We start from the raw sequence: 19316 nt of genomic DNA, 5'->3' as shown, positions 1-19316 counted from the left end.
TTTAGAGAGAATCAAGCATGATAAGTTATTTTTTAGAAATTAAAACTGTTAGGTTGTTTCCCTAAATTGAATTATTTTGAAGTTTGAGATTTGTAAGCTTGACATCAAAAACCTTGATTTTTTGTGAGATTTTGAGCCTTTAGAGCACACATTATTCTTGCTCATTTTATTATTGGTTATGAGTGTGTCAACTTGATTTTTTATTCTAGAACTTGCTTCGATTATACATGTCGAGACCACACTGTTGATTTGATATTACTGAGATGATAAAGACACTTAAGTTTTAAACCTCTTATCCCATAAAAAGCTGCCTTTTTAATTAACCCTTAGTGAACCCGTTGAGTCTAACCATTTCTTGAATTACCCATTAATGTTAACCCATAACTCATTTTTTCGTTGAAACTTTTTCCTATTTTATTGACTTTCTTTTTGTCGAGATTTGATTTGGTTAGTTGCTTAACTATGCTCTTCTTTTTAATTTGTTGAATTATTTCTGATTGATCTAAATAAAAAAAATCGACAATATATATATTGATTATTATTTGTTCTATGTTGATTGAGCTTGAATAGTTAAATTCATATTTTGAGAAGAGCATTTGTTCTTGTTTTTATTCTTGAATAGTTCTTGATTAATACACTTGTTTTTAATTCAGCATTTGTTTGTTTTTCTAGTTTAGTAATTTATCAATTCAATCTCGATTATAACCAACTTCTCTATCCTTTATCCATACCTTTAACCTAAGCCCTATTACAACCTTTTAAAGACCTTTTGATTTGTGTATCATTTCATTTTATAGTTGTGGAGATTTGATTTTCATGCAAGCCTATGGTAATGATCTTTCTTGTTTGACTCTTGAGTGCTTATTCGTGAACCTTAAACACTTTAAGTGATTTGTGTGAATCTTTAGTGAGGATGTCGATTCTTGTCAATTTTTAATTAAAGGTAACTACTTAGATAAGGAGAAACACTTATGTTTTCATGTTTAAAAATGTTAGCTTGGATTGTTTGAGACTTTAGTGCTCTTTTAGTTGAATTGCAAATGCATAATTACTTGTGAATTATTTTGAGACATTATTGATGAGAATTACAAGTTGAGAAATATTAATTTTAATGTGAGATGAGGATTTTGCTTGAGGATAAGAAAATGCTTTAATTTTGATGTGAGATGAGGATTTTGCTTGAGGACAAGAAAATGCTTAAGTGTGGGGATATTTGATAAGCTATAAAAGTAACATATTTTAATATCATTCTTAATTCACTTTTGGATGGTTAATTATGCAAATTAGTGAATTTGATGCTCCTAATCCTTTAAATTCATATTTCTATACTTAGGAGAGCATTTGGGAGCGAAAGGAGCAAAAAAGAGCCAAAATTGGACAAAAAGAGTAGTTTTGCCCATATGCCAACCCGTGTCGATTTTGCACCTTACTTCCCAAATATGCGGAAAAACCCAATGTTTAGGCTTTCTAAGCATTCTAAAGTCTATAAATACCCATTAAAATAAGATATAAGGGGGAAATCAAATAAGATCGAAGAAAAGACTCGAAGAACACCATTGGAATCAACTCAGAAGTGGATTGCCATCAAGATTGAAGACCTCCTTTTAATTTCTTTCGAAGTTTTATTGAGTTTCTTTATGTCTTGTGGTTATTCTGACATTGAGATGATTCTATTCAGGATTATGAACTAAGTTCCCTAGATACTTAGGGAGGATGGAACCTATAATGAATCCTTTTATCTAATTTCTATTTTTACGCAATAAATTCTTGATTTTTGTTCTCAATTATGTATGCTTATTTCTTGTTTTAATATTTCTAGGATATTAATTCATGTTTAATATGCTTATTTCAGTGGAGGAAAAGTCCTTGTTTAAGAGTAGATCTAGCATAATTGAGTAGAGTTGCATGCAATCCTAGAAATAGGATGACATAAATCTATTGGGTTAGAGTCAAATCTAATAGGGAATCCATAGATCGAGTTAATGCGATGATAAGGGTTTTAATTAGAAAGAGATTTCAATTAATCAACTTAGAGTCAATTGTTCTTACTCTCGAAATAGATATTAACATAATTTAGGGATTTCTACGGATCAAGACACAAGTGAATAAATCGTTTAATTCAGATTCATAGAAAAAGGTGAAGTCTAGGTGGATTCTTTCCTGGGTATTGTTTATCTCATTGTTTAATATTCGATTATTTCTTTGATTCATTCTCTATTGAATTCTTAGTTAAATTAGTTTAGTAAGTTTTAGATTAAAACACAATCACTCTAATTTATCGGCTAAATAATAAGAAGACGGTACTTACTAGTACTTTTAGTCCTCATGGATACAATATTCTCTACTCACTATAGCTATGCTATTGTTCGATAGGTGCGCTTGCCTTTGTCGTATTTTTAGTTAGTCTAGTGACCATTAATTGGCAGTAATATTAAAACAATTCGAATGTTACAAGCAACAAGTAACACCTAGCAATGAATTATTGATACCTAAGTTGCAAGAAATCTTGGTTTGACATAACCTTATATGATAATACTATGTAGTATATCCCTTTATCCTTGATATCAAGATTGAAGACAAGTCATGAAACAATTACACTCGTGAAGTCTAATATCTTAATTGTTGATTCCCAAGTAGACTAAGATTAACAAATTAATATGATATCTTATATAAACTCTTTGAGTATGACCATGTATTTCTAGTCTCACTTGATCAAGAGGCCTAAGATATTGTTGCTATTATGTAGGAGAGACAAATCCTATCTTGATCTCTCACATCCCACTACATGGATTCTGCATACTTAACATCAATCTTTATACTATAACTAGTTATGAAAGATTTTTAACTGTGTCAAAGCATACGACTCACGATGTTGGGACTCGATGATATGAAGTCTAAGGATCATACATACAATTATTACTATTACAAATATTGTGATAATTACCTAATAATCCAAGAAGCATTCTCATGGCAGGTCAATTCAGTATATTACTCTCTAACATATTCTTATGTGTTAATTTGATATCACATATCTATAACAACTGTAGAATAAATATCAGTAGCACTATCGCAAAGTAATAAGAAAACAAAAATAAAACACACAGATTTTACATAGAAAACCCTTTCAGGAAAAACCATCTGTAGAGGAGGAGAAATTTCTAATGTTGAAAACCAAATGATACAAGATAAGTTTCGGACCTCGGTCCTTCGCCCCCACAAATCCCCTTATTTTGGCACTGTATTTTATTTCTTTAACATGTGATGTGATTCAGGTCACACAACTCTAACAACAGCACTTGTCATCAATCAAACACATATTAGTCTTAATAAGTTATTGGTGTCGAAGCCCACAATAATATATGACTAAGGACATTTAAGAATAACCATATCATTCTTTGGACTTTATTATTACAAAGTTTATTTTAACTCATAAATAATTACTAAAAACAATAATGATAATGCATTTAAATAATAAACTAGGTAAATAAGTATGTTATTACAATCATCATATGAATGGTCTTTAGGCATACTCTAACATATATATAAAAAAACCAAAATTTGAGTTTTAATTGCACCAAGTGAACTATTGATTTTTTTTTTAATTTTCTTCTTTAGATTCCTCATTTCCTCTATTTTGAATTTTAGGATGTAGCACTGCACACCTGACCCGATCGCTAGGTACAGAATAAAGCACCACATTCATTGTACGAGAAACTTGAACTATCTTTTCTTTTAATAAAAACTTAAGCTTGACACATTTATCATATTATTTAGTTCATGCATTTCAAATATAACAAGTTAAAGCAATCAAATATCTTAGAACTACATAAAAACTTGTTTAAGAATATCAATAAAAAACAACTAATACTAGTTCCTATTGAGCATCAATACCATGTCCTATTATTGTCATAATTTATGATCATTTTTGTTGATTCAAATAAGTTTCAAGTCAATTAAATCACTTTTAAACCATTTTTAAATGAGTCCTAGGTGTTTGGTGACGATCGAGACAAAATTCGAGTTTTTGGGGATTAAAACAAGCAAAAACAGGGGAGGGACCTTGTTTTGAGATGCATCAATCGATAGAAGTCTAGACTTTTATAGGTAAAAGCCCCTGTTACTATTCATTTTTGGCTATTGACTTACTTGTACCAAGACATTTGACCACGTGTATCGGTAGAAGTTTGCCAGGACCTAAAAATGACACTAAAACACACCTAGTTTGACACAAAACAATACCATATCATATCCAAAATTTACAAGACATATGTATCAAGTTATAAACAATATTTTAAGGATGTTTAACACGTAAAATCATCTATTCACAAGTATGATTACAACCTTACTAACATCAAGCATCAAATTCACTTTCTTGGAAAAAAAAGCAATGTCTTAAGAATAGTGTTGAGTATGTCTCATATTTCAGTCAAATTTGAAAGATAATCTCCTAGTTAAACTCCTTTTATTTGTTTCAATCAAAATCTAGTTAGTCTAGATTATTTTTTTATTATTTGACTTATGAATTTAGCCTATAAATAGACTCTTTTACAATCTTAGAAAATACACCCATTAAAGATTAGAACTCATAACACTTTTGGAGAATTTTGTGTTTACATTTTGAGATTTCTTTATTTTCAGGTTTCGGGGTTTAGTTTTTATCTCCATCTTTTGTACTCTTTGTTCTTTTGACATTATAGTAAAATTATCTTTAGAAGTGGTTTTTTTATCCTCTTTAAAGGGTTTTTTCAACATTAAGTTTGTGTGTTCAAATTCTCAATTTCTTTCGCAATTTTTTACTTGTTTGTTACTTAATTAGGTCGATCCCCAAAAAGTGGTATCAAGAGCTAGTTCAATTTACGAAGACCAGCCCGTTCAGAGATGGTAGCAACATGGTTTGACATTGAGAAATTTGATGGTATCACAAATTTCAATCTGTGGCAAGTTCGGATGATGACAATTCTAGTTCAAACCGCCTTAAAAAAGGTCGTTACTGAGAAAAAGCTTGAGAATCTAGATCAGATAAAATGGGAAGAACTTGATAAAATGCCTTGTCTACAATCCAGTTGTGCCTCGTGAATTGGGTTTTGCAAGAGGTATTTATAGAGAAAACTCTATCCGCCTTGTGGAAAAGGTTAAAAATTCTTTATGCGACTAAGTCTCTAGCTAACTGTTTAGTGTTGAAACAACATCTATTTACGTTTCGCATGAACGAATGTGAGCTTCTTAGAGATCACATTAGTCAATTTATTACTCATTTGAATGATTTAAATAATGTTGAGGTTAAGATTGACGATGAAGATCAAGCTATGCCATTATTGTGCTATTTACCCTCTTCATACAAGTCTTTCAGGGAGACCCTGATTTATGGCAGAGACAAACTCTCGTTCGAAGATGTGAAGGGTCATTTGTTGGGTAAAGACAAACTCGTCAATGAGTTTGATTTAGATAGCAAGGCAAATAGGCAAGCTTCCATTTTGGTAGCATCAAAGAAGCGAGACAAAAGGTGTCCTTATTGTAATAAGTTAGGTTACGTCAAAGCAGATTGTTATAAACTGCGAAATAAAGAGGCTATTAAGAGTAACAAGGAAGATGTAGCTGGTGTTAATTTGGTTGACGAAAGCGGTGATGATTTCTTATTGGTGTCAATGAGCAATAGATCTGAGCTTACGTTCGAGTGGATCCTAGATTCGAGATGTTCTTTCCATATTTACCCCAATAGAGAATTATTCTCCACATACAGTTTGATTGAAGGTGGAGTTGTATGCATGGGAAATGATTCATCTAGTAAAGTAATCAATATTGATTTTGTTAAAATTAGGATGCACGATGGGACGATTAGGACACTCTCAGATGTAAGGTATGTACCTGATTTACGAAAGAATCTCCTGTCCTTGAGTATTTTAGACTCGAAAGGTTCTAGAATCAAAATCTAGTTGAGCAACATTAAGGTGTATCGTGGGGATCTTGTTTTGTTAAAAGGCAAAATGATCGACAGTCTTTATACTCTAGAAGGTTCTACAGTGACCTATGAAACTGGACATCACTCATTCGTTATGAAGTTGAAGTCAACTCGTTCAGAGCGGAGGCAACTTGATCATAAGAGGGAAAAAGGTATGATCGTTTTGTTGAAGAGAGATTCTCTTTTGAATGCAGGTTTTGAAAAGTTAGGGTAGTGTGTTCGTGAAAATCAAACCTAAGTTAGTTTTTATTTGGTAATGCACAAGTCAAAGGCTAGAAGTCTTCCAACTTCTAAGCATATATTCGACTCAGTTAATTCCATGCATAGTTCAAGATAAGCCTGTGGTGAGCTTTGGCAAAGATGGAGTTGTGAAAATACAAGTCAAGGTGGAGATTTGTTGAGTATGTCTCATATTTTAGTCAAATTTGAGAGATAATCTCCCAGTTAAACTCTGTTTATTTGTTTTAGTTTTCAGTTGAACTTTATTAGTCTAAATTATTTTATTATTATTTCACCTATGAATTTACCCTATAAATAGGCTCTTTTACAACTTTAAAAAATACACTCATTAAATATTAGAACTCATAACACTTTAAGGGAATTTTGTGTTTACGTTTTGAGGGTTCTTTATTTCCGAGTTTCTGATTTTAGTTTTTATCTCAATCTTTTGTTCTCTTCGTTCTTTTGCCGTTATAGTAAAATTATCTTTGCTTGTGGTTTTTTATCCTCTTTGAAAGGTTTTTTCCATGTTAAATTTTTGTGTTTAATTTCTCAATTTCTTCCAATATTTTTTACTTGTTCGTTCCTTAATCGGGTCGATCCCCAACAAATAGTGTAAACATGGTAGATTATGCATGAATCACAAAATATCCTTAACACAACACATATATTCACACCAAACATATATGATCATGTTCAGATTACAAGCCATTAACATATTGAGAAAAAAAAAGGTCCGTTTGTTTACCAGGAAAACATTTTCCAGAAATTGTTTTCCTGGTTTTCCAGTGTTTGTTTACTTGAAAATAACTTACATTGGTAAAACATTTTCAGAAACAGGGGAAAATGAGAAGGGATTTTAGGGAAAATGTCTTATAGATTTTTAATCAATAAGACATTTTTCGGAAATTCTTCCTCCACTCTCACCATATTCTGTTAATACATACTTCATCCAGTTAAATTATGCATTTGAGTGAAAATTGTATTATTTGTAAAGTTCTTTCTCTCCTTTTTACAATGTCAATTGAGTGAAAATAATTGTTAGGAGACAAAAGATTCTGATTTTTCTAGCATGAAATTGTTTATATTATTTGGTAATTAATTGCAAATTTCGGTTGCAAATTTCTAGCATGAAATTTTTTATCTTTTTCAAGCATGAAATTTTTTATATTATTTGGTAATTAAGCTAGAAAATTCAATTGGCATTGTAAAAAGGAGAGAAAGAAATAAACAGGCATAATTTAGTCGGATGAAGTATGTATTAACAGATATACTTAAAATCTAGCTGGCACTTAAAATCTAGTTTACCTATAAATAAATCACTGCAATATATGTAAAAATAATTTAAAATATAAATTTATTAATATAATTAATAATAAACTCAAATAAACAATGAAAAGATAATAAATTCTTAAATATATATTTGTTTAATTTAAAACAACTTTTATGAAATATTTTTAAGAAATCTACCAAACAACAGGAAATATTTTACACAGATTCATCCAAACACCAGAAAAGTAAGTCATTTCTAGAAAAATGAATCATTTTTCAGAAATTATTTTCCGGAAAATATTTTACTGGCAAACAAACGAAGCCTAAAAATAAAAATAAGCTCAAAGGCTAATCTATGACACTAGGTACATTCTAACTTACAATTTTTTGTACATATTGTTATATATTATTATTATACTCTATACTTGTAATAATAAAATGTTGGACCAAGTTTATGTTATCAGTTATAAAAAGTTTGATTAAGTTTGTGTTATTAGTTTACTACATTCTGACATACTTCTAAATATGTTAGAGAAGACAAAGCAAATGTAATTTTCTCAACGCTATAACTTCCTCACTTATAAGGAAAAAAAACAAAAAAAATGTAACTCTCGTTTTCTATAATTAAAAAAATTGTCAATATTTTTTGAATAGAATATTTTTTTCATATAAAAATAAACGTGTATATTTACCTATAATGCAAGTGAAAGAGAATACTAATTGACATGAAACCCATATCATAAAAACTAGTAGATATGTATGTCACACACAATTATAAGCAAAGTAAATAAGTTTACAAGAAGTTAAATAACTGAACATGTATTCATGGAATTGTAATTCTTTTTCCTTATTAATTTAGTTTCTTAATTGAACCCAAATTTTGAAGACCAAAAGCTATCACAAATTAAATTGTAAAAAAATCATAATTGATCAATTATAGTTGTTGATTAAATTTATTATTGCGGGGATTTAAGGATCTGGAAAATTGAAGTATAAGGATGCAAATGAAACAAATATACTTGCAAAATTTTCAAGTTTAACAATATCAACTTTGTTTATCCTTTTGGTAATGGATTATTTTATTTTTTTGGATAATACGAAGTCCAACCTTGGTTATGATATTTGTTTTCCACACTTGTCCTTCATTAGTCAAATCAAAGAGATAGAAGAATCATGTGTAGTTTTATTTCATACTTGTGTTTGAGTAAGTAAATCAAGTCTAACCAAGCCGAACTTCAGTAGTTTGAAGTTTTTTTTAGTTGAGCTTAAGTTTAGAAAATGATATTTGCTTGATGTTGAGTGGAATATCAAGCCTTGAGCTCGAAATCAAAATCAAACTCAAACTTATTATTACTTAAAATTGAATTGAAACACACCCCTAAACAAGCATGTTGAGAAACCCAAATTGCATTTTCAACAAGTTATTGATGACAAAACCTTTGAGCCATGTTGATCCAGGATATCACTTCAATTCTCAATTTGGACATCAGGTTCCAAAATCAAAACTCTATATCAAATTTCACAAGTCCGTCGATAGCACTCATCATTTCACCTTCAATTATAGTATTTTTATCATTTTGGTAGTCTGGGTTTATGATTGCCCTCCCAACAATGTTGTCTCCAACATTCATCCCTACCTTAAATTGGTAAATGACTAAATGAAATGTAGTTTTAGATATCAAAGAGGTTAAAAAATTAATTAACACAATAAGAAAATATCATGTTTGAAAATCAAAACTCCATATCAAATTTCAATGCCTATATCGTATGTTATTATGCATGCTTTTAGGTGATAACTCATGTGATTAACCATGTGGGGCTATGATGCGTTGAATGATATGTTTGGAGGCCAGAAGAAAAAAATTGGCCATTTGGTGCATTTCATTGCTTATGGTTTCGAGATTGACCAAGCAAGTATCATGACAATGTGGCTTATGTCCTTCGACAAAGGGCACATCAAGGCTAAAATATATTTTTCGTATTCCATGTCTCGAGACAAGAACCCCTTTCTTCAGACAACAAAACATTGAAGCTAATTTAAGAAAACAAAGGAAGTATCTTTCAAGACCAGTTTCGAGGCAATGAGGCCTTAGTCTCAAGACAAAGACTCCAATGTCTTCAAATATTTCATCATCGAATGAAAAATAAAATTTTTCATTTCTTGAGACATAAAGGCTACGTCTCGAGACATCCTAACAATGTTTTTAAACCACCTTGCATGCATATAGTGTGATGAATTGGCAATTTTTTTTACTTATCTATATGCACATGATGAGAATGCATGAGAATTTACTTATTTGAATGATACATTAGTCGGTAAATATGGTTGAATTACTATGAGTTGCTTCGAGGGACGTAAGATGATGTCACACATTTGGATATTAGTTTGATGGTTATCTAACGGTTTTTATAGAGAGGAAACGCTTTTCTACTGAATGTAATCAATTCATTTCTTTTTTTGTGATTTGGTCCTCGTTACACGATCCCACACTTAAAGCAATTCATGGTACGAGAATAATGGAGAATGTAACACCCCTTATTCGTACCCGAGACTGAGAAAAGGTACGAGGCATTATCGTACATAAACAGGACATTTCTAAAAAATACGGGTCATAAAATTTCATTCCAAATTAAAACCGATCAAACAAGATAATATTATCCTTATTATGGACCTACGAGGTCCAAAACATACATTAAAAGAAATTTGGAACTAAACTGAGAACTTAAGAAAATTCTAAGAAAGGTTCTAGGTTTAAGCCTCACACGGCCGTGTGGAGGCAACGCACATGCCCGTATGGAGGCAATGCACACGCCCGTGTGCATTAGGACACGCCTATGTCCCATACCCGTATGGAATTACAAAAATTATTTTCATTTCAAACTTACAGGGGTTTTTACATGGCCGAGTACACGCCCGTGTCCCTCACACGGCCTGGACATGCCCGTGTCCAAAAACCTGGACATTCTATTTATGATGTCATCACTCATTTAGGGGCACACGGCCAAGGCACACACCCGTGCGCTAGGTCGTGTCCTCCACACGATTGAGACACACAGCCGTGTCTCTACTCGTGTGTTTACTACCATGCATACTGACTTAGGAATTTTAGGTGTAGGGGACACACGGCCATTCAACACGCCAATGGGGCAGACCGTGTGTCACCCACGGTCTAGACACACGTCCGTGTGTCTACCCATGTGGACCATTTAAAGGTTATTTTCCAAGCCAATAGTCACCCATAGTCACTCATATATTCAAACATACTTTATAACATGTAACATGACATTTTCAAGCATTCAATATCCCACACCATGGCACTCTCACATCTGCATAAAGTCATCCTATTGCACATTCATTTGTTACACTATTTAGAGGCATTCCACACCAATTTCATGCACTATTAAACTTATTATCATGACTTCAAATTGTGCATTCACACTAATAGTCATTTTAAGCCATTAGGTCATCCCTTATCCTTTAGCACCCAGTTCATACTTTTACCATATATTCATCGATCAACAACATATCACATCATTATCCTGTACTCACCAAGTAATAACATATCCTACCATCAAGACACTAGCACACACATGCATGGGTAATTACATTACAATCCAAATGGTCAAATATGAGCCATATCACATGGCCATTACAAAATGAATTGTTATTATCATAGGCCTTTACAATTTGGCCAAATAGCATGACACATACCACAAAATGACCAAGTTTCCTATACATGCCATACTCAAAATAATAATTTCACTATACCCAATAGTCTTTTGACAGTGTGATCGAATACTTTCGACAACTTTCGATCCCCGAGCTAGCTTAGCGAAACTACAAAGGATGGAAAGAGAGGGGAGTAAGCAATAAAGCTTAGTAAGTCCACATACAAATTATATGAAATGGTAGTAAGGAATCAACATGCAGAAACATTGCAACATATACATAAAGATTATTCATCATTCAAACCATCTTACTTACTCATCATACGAACATATATATATACATGCTCATCGTAAATCGATCTTTATTAAGGCATTAGTCATAAGTTTACTATTCATACATGTACTCATCGTAAAGTCTCCATAACCATACCTCTTTCATATGTCCTCCTCGGGACCTCATTTCATTCATTACATTTCCCGTTGAACTCACGGAATACTATTGGATACACAGAAACCTTACACATAAGTGCCACATATGCAATGTAGCCGAAGCTACCACTTAGCATGTAACACATCCATAATGAACTCGAACCTCTCAACGAGCTCGGATGTTACATGAATCTCATCCCTTATGAACTTGGATGCTCGCATCCATAATAAACTCGGACCTCTCAACGAGCTTGGATGCCACATATCTCACGAACCCAGACCACTCAACGAGTTTGGATGTCTTAGTTCCTAGTGACATGTCACTTGTATCCTAAACTATTCCTAAGGTTCAAACGGGGTTTTCCTCATTGCTCAAAGCATCTCCATCGTACTTGCTCGTAACGTCGTGGATAACAACCATAATAACATTCATACTTTCATCACAATCAGCAAGCATATAGTTCATCATTACAATAAAACATTTATTACAGTATATATATTAAAAAATTAAAGTATACTACAACACCACATTATTTGCATATGTACTTACCTCAGTACAAAATGATGATAATCGAGCTCAATCGTCGTGTACTTTATTCTTTCCTCGATCAAGTCCCGGTTCACGTTTTTCTTGATTTATAATGCCAAATTTAACTTATTTATTATTCACATTGTTCAAATGGGTCCACAATTCATAATTTTGAAAATTTATATTTTGACCCCTAAACTTTCATATACTTACAATTTAGTCCATTGGCTCATAAAATGAAATGCATGCATTTTCTTGGTTACCCAAGCCTAGCCGAACCTTTACTATGCTCATATCAGCCCATTCACATTATTACTACCCTCTTTTACACTTTTACAAACAAGTCCGTTGTTTAGGTGTTTTCACTAAAAATCACCTAGTAAAAAATGTTTATTATGCCTCAAACATTCCTATTCCTCCATTAATCATCAAAATACATACATGTCACACATGGGTCAAATTTTATACAAGAACCCTAGCTTAAAATATAGCTAGAAATGGGTATATCATGCTTCAAGGACTTAAAAATGCAAAGAACATTAAAAACGGGGCTAGGATGCACTTACATTCAAGCTTGAAAATGTTGAACAAACCCTAGCTATGGTGTCTTGCAATGTTCAGCAATGAAGGATGAAGATGGACACCAATTTTTACTTATTTTTCCCTTTTTATTCTTTCAATTACCAAATGACCATAATGCCCTTAGGGTTTCTCTTTCACATTTTTCCAATACATGTCTATTTTTGTCCAAAATTATAGAAATTGGTCAAATTGCTAATTAGAACCCTCTAATTCAATATCTAATGCAATTTCATGCTTAAAGTTCCAGAATGCAAGTTTTGCACTTTATTCAATTTGGTCCCTAAAATGTAATTAGACATTTTATGCTTAGAATTTCTTAATGAAACTTTCACACAAGCATGCATTCATATCATAAACCTCATAAGAATCATAAAATGATTACTTTTATCTTCATATTTGTGGTCTTGAAACCATTATTTCGATTATGCCCTAATTCGGGTTGTTACAACTCTCCCCCTTTTAGGGATTTTCGTCCCCAAAAATCTTATTGGTGAAAAGGTTTGGATATTGTTTCCTCATGGCCTCCTCGGGTCCTCATGGCCTCCTCGGTCTCTCATGCAGCCTCTTCAACCCCATGTCTTTTCCATAAAACTTTCACAAGAGTAACACTTTTGTTTCTCAATTGCTTGACTTCCCAAGCCAAGTTCTTAATAGGTTCCTCACCATAAGTCATATCCGGTCTGATTTCAACCTCTGTCGGTATAATCAAATGTGAAGGGTCGAATCTATATCGGCGCAACATGGACAAATGAAACACATCGTGAATCTTTTCTAATTCAGCCGGCAAAGCCAATCGTTAAGCAACAGGCCCTATCCTCTCGGTAACCTCATACGGTCCTATAAAACGAAGACTCAACTTGCCTTTTCTACCGAATCTCAAAACCTTTGTCCATGGGGATACTTTCAAGAATACCTTATCACCAACTTGATACTCAACTTCTTTCCTTTTCAAATCTACATGTGACTTTTGTTTATCCGACGCCACTTTCAAACAATCACGAATTACTTTCATTTTTTCCTTGGTTTCCTTAATCAAATCTATCTCATGAATCCTATTCTCCTTAAGATCAGTCCAATACAATAGTGTACGACATTTATGTCCATACAATGCTTCATAAGGTGCCATCTTCTAGCTCGTCTGATGGCTATTGTTATAGGCAAATTCAACCAAAGGTAGGTACTTTTCCCAACTACCTTGAAATTCAAGAACACAACATCTAAGCATATCCTCAAGTGTCTGAATTACTCTCTCGGATTTTCCATCAGTCTGTGGATGAAAAGCGGTACTAAAATTCAGCTTTGTACTGAAAGCTTCTTGTAACTTCTTCTAAAACCGCGAAGTGAACCTCGGATCCCTATCCGAAATAGTCGATAAAGGTACTCCATGAAGTCTCACAATCTCATAAATGTACAGCTCGGCTAACTTATCAAGTGACTAATCAATGCATACCGGTATAAAATAAGCTGACTTAGTTAATCTGTCAATCACTACCCATACGACATCTTTCTTTCTTGGTGTCAACTGCAAGCCTGTCAAAAAGTCCATAGTAATGCTGTCCCATTTCCATTCGTGAACTAAGATAGGCTGAAGTAAATTGAAAGGTACCTGGTATTCAGCCTTTACTTGTTGGCAAATCAAGCATCTCGATACAAATTTGGATATATCTCTTTTCATGCCAATCCACCAATATATTTTCTTTAAATCATTATACATCTTTGTGCAACCCGAGTGAACTGACATGCCTCTGTTATGAGCCTCATGCAAAATATCTCAAACCAACTCAGCATTCTTCGGGACACAAATCATTCCACGGAACCTCAGACAACCATTAGGACCTCTCTGGATATCTGATTCACTGATCGACTCACAATGAGCTTTCTTAGCTTGTAACTCCTTACCAGCTTCCTGAGCATCACAAATTTGTTAAAGAAAAGTCAGTCTAGCTTTTAACTCTGTTAAAATAGCACCATCATGAGATAGGGCTAGCCATGTGTTCATAGCTTTCAAAGCAAATAAAGAATTTCTACTCATGGTGTCGGCAACCACATTTGCCTTACCGGGGTGATAATCTATCACAAGCTCCTAATCTTTTAACAATTCAAGCTACCTTCATTGCCTCAAGTTCAGGTCTTTTTGAGTCATCAAATATTTAAGACTTTTATGGTCTGAATAGACATGACATTTCTCCCCAAATAGGTAATGTCGCCAAATCTTCAAAGCAAATACAATAGCGGCTAATTTTAAATCATGCGTAAGATAGTTCTTCTCATAGGGCTTCAGTTGCTCAAAGCATAAGCTATTACCTGACCTTCTTGCATAAGGACACAACCTAGTCCATTCAAGGATGCATCACTATAAATCACGAATTCTTTCGCTAATTCTGGTTGTACTAACACTGGTACCTCGGTTAACAATGCTTTCAGTTTTTCAAAACTTTGTTGGCACTTCTCTGTCCATTCGAACTTAACATATTTTTGCAACAACCTTGTCATTGGGATGGCTATCATCAAAAATCCTTTCACAAACCGTCTGTAATAATGGGCTAAACCCAAAAAGTTTCTAACTTCGGTTACATTCCTCGGCGGCTTCCATTTGACAATAGCAGAAATCTTACTAGGATCAACTCATTTACTATCTCCTGAAACAATGTGGCCCAAAAATCGCTTTTACTAAACTTGGAATATAACTGTTTATCCCTCAAAGTCTGTTAAAAAATTCTCAAATGCCCGACATGCTCTACCTCATCTCTAGAATAAGTTATAATATTATCGATAAACGCCACAACAAACTTAGCTAAATATGGCCGAAAAATCTGGTTTATTAAATCCATAAACACAACAGAAGTATTCGTTAGTCCAAATGGCATAACAAGAAACCCATAGTGGCCATACCTCATTCTAAAGGCAGTCTTAGGCACATCAGACTCTTTCACTCATAACTGGTAGTATTCGGACCTCAAGTCTATCTTAGAGAACCACGTCTCACCTTTCAGCTGATCAAACAAGTCATCAAACCTTGGAAGAGGATACTTATTTTTGATTGTCACCTTATTGAGTTGCCGATAATCAATACATAATCTCATAGAGCCGTCCTTCTTTTTCACGAACAGTACGTGAGCACCCTACGGCGAAAAACTTGGTCTCGCGAAATCTTTGTCAGTCAGCTCTTGCAACTGTGACTTCAATTCTTTAAGTTCAATCGGGGCCATTCTATATGGGGCAATAGAGATGGGTGTCATCCCTGGCATTAGCTCAATACTGAATTCAACTCCTCTAATTTGGGGTAAACCCGACAATTCCTCTGGAAATACGTATGCATACTCGCACACAACCAGCACTAATTCGATTTTCCATTTGGATTCCTTTGTATTCAATATATATACCAAATAAGCTTCATACCCTTTTCTCATATATCTCTGAGTAACCATCAAAGAAACCATCATTGATGACTTCTCTGCATCATCTGATTTAACCCGAAGAACTTCACCATTTTCACATTTCAATTCCATAACTTTCTGTCTACAATTCACTATAGCCTCATGTAGTGTCAGCCAATCCATACCCAGTATGACATCAACCTTGTCAAACGGCAACAACATCAAGTCAGCCGGAAAACAATGACCTTTAACCATTAACGGACATTTCTTACATACTTTATCAACTATCACATGCTTTCCTAATGGGTTAGAACCTTAATTACAAATTCTGTAGACGCGACAGGAATATTTAGACTAGATGCCAATTTCATACACACATACGAATGAATGGAGCCATGGTCTATCAAAGCAATAATATTAGTATCATAAAGAGAAAATTTACCAGTGATCACATCAGGAGAAGTTGCATCTTCGCATGCACGTATGGCATAGGCTCTAGCTGGAGCCCTAGCTTCAGACCTCACTGCTGTGTCTCGTGTCACATTCTTACTACTAGACTTATTTCTAGCATTTCTCGAGGGTCTTCCCCTAGAAGCTGCGCCACTCGGTCTTGGACTCTAAAATCTTTCTTTTTCCATCATCTCAGCACAGTCCTTAATAAAGTGGGCTAGAGAACCACATTTAAAACAAAATCCTCTACTCACTCTACAGTTGCCAGAATGACGTCTACCACATTGCGGACATTCAGCCTTGGAAGGTTTAGCATTACCCACACTTGCTACAAACGTAGCCTGAGATGTAAAACTCAAATTCTACTTTCTACGATTCCCGTATGAATGTCCAGCTAACACATGTGAACAAGTCTTCGGACTCATGTACCACAAATTCTACTTTCTACGATTCCCGTAGACTGAGACGGCAATAACTTACTCATGTACCTTTTCTTGTATCTCTTGCATTGGACTCAACCTTCTTCCTTTCTTTAACCAAGTCTTCGACTTTACAAGCCTGTTCAACAAGTACCACAAATTCTTTCAACTCAAGAATACCCATTAATGTCTTAATATCCTCATTGAGTCCATATTCAAATCTTTTGCACATCTTAGCCTCGGAGGGTACACACTCCTGAGCATATTTGCTAAGTCTGACGAATTCTCTCGCATATTCACTAACTGTCATACGACCCTATTTCAATTCCAGGAATTCCTTATGCTTCTATTCGATGAATCTTTCACTAATGTATTTCTCTCGAAATTCCTCTTGAAAAAATTCCCAAGTAACCCTCTCTGATGGTACTACAGATATCAGCATTCTCCACTAGTGATATGCCGCATCTCTCAATAGGGATATGGCATATTTCAAGCACTCCTTGGGTGTACATGATAATTCCCCGAATACCCATATCAAGTTCTTTAACCAGAACTTAGCTCTTTTAGGGTCATCATTGGCATTTGCCCTAAATTATTCGGCACCTTATTTCCAAATTCTATCAATAGGTGTTCTAGTAAATCTCATGAAATTCATATGTTGAGGCATCACAGGTTTGGGTTATGGATTTGGGGGATGTGGAGGAGGTTGAGCATTCGGTTTTGCTCGAACGAACTTCGTATACCATGCATTCATCATGTGGAAAAAGGCCTCTTTGCCTCCTTCTCCTCTACTGACAGTTTCAGGTCTACTTTCAGATAGCACTGCGCCTTCAGCTGGAGTAGGCGCGTTACTTTCTATGTCATCCGCCACTTCTCTGTTGGGATTCATTTGCTATATGAAAACACATTTTAATATTGTCAGGAGTTGTCACACTATCATAACTTATATATATATGTATAGCATGTATATCTAGACTCAAATACACTAGGTTAGTCCGAGAATTGACTAAACCATAGCTATGATACCACTAAATGTAACACCCCTTACCCATACCCGGGACAGGGATAAGGTACGAGGCATTACCGTACATAAACAGGGCATTTTCAGAAAATACGGGTCATAAAATTTCATTCTAAATTAAAATCGATCAAACAAGATCATATTATCTTTATTATGGACCTACGAGGTCCAAATATACATTAAAAGAAATTCGGAACTAAACCGAGAACTTAAGAAAATTCTAAGAAAGGTTCTAGGTTTAAGCCTCACACACCCGTATAGAGGTAATGCACACGCTCGTGTCCCATACTCGTGTGGAATTACAAAAAAATGTTTTTCGTTTCAGACCTACAAGGGTTTTCACACAGCCGAGCACACGCCCGTGTCCCTCACACGGCCTGGACACGCCCATGTCATCGTCCGTTTCCAAAAATCTGGACATTCGATTTATGACATCATCACTCATTTAGGGGCACACGGCCAAGGCACACACCTGTGCACTAGGCTGTATCCTCCACACGGTTAAGACACAAGACCGTGTCTCTGCCCGTGTGTTTACTACCATGCATACTGACTTAGAAATTTTAGGTGCAGGGGACACACAGCCATTCAACAAGCCCATAAGGCAGACCGTGTGTCACACACAGTCTAGACACACGCCCGTGTGTCTACCCATGTGGACCATTTAAAGGCTCTATTCCAAGCCAAAAGTCACCCATAGCCACTCATACATTTAAACATACTTTATAACATGCAAGATGACATATTCAAGCACTCAATATTCCACACTATGGCACTCTCACATCTACATAACGTCATCCTATTGCACATTTATTTTTTACACTATTTAGAGGCATTCCACACCAATTTCATGCATTATTAAACTTATTATCATGACTTCAAATTGTGCATTCATACTTATAGTCATTTTAAGCCACTAGGTCATCCCTTACCCTTTAGCACCCAATTTATATTTTACCATACATTCATCGATCAACAACATATCACATCATTATCTTGCACTCACCAAGCAATAACATATCCTACCATCAAGATACTAGCACATGCATGCATGGGTAATTAGATTACAACCCAAATGATCAAATATGATCCATATCACATAGCCATTACAAAATGAATCAACATTATCATAGGCCTTCACAATTTGGCCAAATAACATGACACATACCATAAAATGACAAAGTTTCCTATACATGCCATACTCAAAATAATAATTTCACTATATCCAATAGTCTTTTGATAGTGTGATCGAATATTCCGACAGCTTTCGATCCCCAGGGTAGCTTGGTAGAACTACAAAGGATGGAAAGAGAGGGGAGTAAGCATTAAAGCTTAGTAAGTCCACATACAAATAATATGAAATGGTAGTAAGGAATGAACATGCAGAAAC

The sequence above is a fragment of the Gossypium hirsutum genome, chromosome A06 (genome assembly GCF_007990345.1).
Source record: "Gossypium hirsutum isolate 1008001.06 chromosome A06, Gossypium_hirsutum_v2.1, whole genome shotgun sequence".
Classification (NCBI taxonomy): Eukaryota; Viridiplantae; Streptophyta; class Magnoliopsida; order Malvales; family Malvaceae; genus Gossypium; species Gossypium hirsutum.
This window is presented reverse-complemented; position numbering follows the sequence as displayed.